Below are 1,497 nucleotides of genomic sequence, written 5' to 3' on the forward strand. Positions count from 1 at the left end.
CCAGCCCCCCTAGTCAAGTGGCTTTCTGTTAGCGTAGCGTTCAATAGAATAGACTACGAATATATGAGATTGACGTAACCTATAGATACGTTTATCTACAGACTACGTCAATCTCATACATTCGTAGTCTATTCTATTGAACGCTACGCTAACAGAAAAACACTTGACTAGGGGGGCAGAAGTGAGATTGTGATGCAAAAGGTATCTTTCAAATAGACACATTGTACGACTCTATAGTCTATACTCTATACCATTCGATTTCAATCTAGTTATACATTTAGCATTTAAATGCTTTGTAAGTGAGAAAATTTTAAATAATCCACAAAAAACCTTACTTAATAGATAGTAAAGTATTATATTTAACCAAATATTATTTGAGAAAGCATAAATTTAATAAAACACCAAAATTTATCATATATAACAGACTGTGCGCTCAAAACGCGGCGTCAAAGATAATATTCACGCGCAGAGCCATTCAACGTAATGACATTATGCCTCATTCGGCTCCACATCACCGCGAACTCGTTACGTAACGACTGTACATTCAGACAGACAGATAAGCTATGCTATTGTGTCAGGGAAATAATTCTTCCGCGTCTATACTTAGTAATTTATATTTTAATGAAAATATGATTAAATGAAATGTATTGAAACTTAGTTGAACAGATTTTTAAAGTAGGTATATAAATTATATAATAAATAATTATATATTATTACTATGTATTTATTTTATTTATCCACGATATCAGTTTACATATATGTATTTATTAGTATATATAAATGTTTATTAATATATATGTACAAGCCACGAGGAAAAAATATTTGTAGTACATAATTGTTAATTATTTGTTAATTATTTATTGCACACACAAAGGAAATAGAGACACATAAAGTACAGGTAAGAGGAAAACAAAGTGTACAAACGGTGGCCTTATCGCTAGGTAGCGATCTCTTCCAGGCCACCGTAAGTAATATGTAAGGAGAGACGTTAAAAGGAGGTACATAATATTATTATAATAAAATCTTTAATTTTAATTTATTATGCACCACTGTCCACCATACTCAGCATTTGTCCTAGTCAATTGGGTTGCCTGGCAGAGATCGCTGTCAGCGATAAGGCCGCCCTCTGTACATTGATATAAGGTTATTATGTGTTTAAAATTGTCCTATATGGTGTACAATAAAGTATTTTTCATTCATTCATTCATTCATTCATTCATAAAATTGTAATACTCTGGTGGTTTTATTAAAAAATGTGTTTTAATACGGATTATGGAAAGAAACTACGAACGCAGGGTTTATGTAATATTTTAAAAAGCGATCTCATAATGCAAATGGATTTTTCGTTATATAAATTGAAGAGAATAAGTTTTAAATTACTTAAAAAAATCATTTCTTCAAACGTCAAGAACAGGAGTTTTTATAACAATGAGTTAAAAGATCCCCCTTTTCCGTTTGTCGTTGTGAAAAGAGAGTAAAATAATAATTAAGATTTGC

The 1,497-nt window shown here is 30.9% G+C and overlaps 1 long non-coding RNA gene across 1 annotated transcript; it reads left to right on the top strand.

Annotated features, from left to right (window-relative positions):
* Positions 1-704: 704 nt before the first annotated feature.
* On the top strand, positions 705-1,211 carry LOC149897119 (uncharacterized). Its single transcript, XR_016458202.1, has 2 exons — positions 705-827; positions 999-1,211. It is a non-coding gene; the product is annotated as an uncharacterized LOC149897119 (long non-coding RNA).
* Positions 1,212-1,497: the final 286 nt, after the last annotated feature.

The sequence above is a fragment of the Colias eurytheme genome, chromosome 26, assembly GCF_061535395.1.
Source record: "Colias eurytheme isolate Ceu_HAF_F1 chromosome 26, ilColEury1 Martin Lab GWU primary, whole genome shotgun sequence".
Classification (NCBI taxonomy): Eukaryota; Metazoa; Arthropoda; class Insecta; order Lepidoptera; family Pieridae; genus Colias; species Colias eurytheme.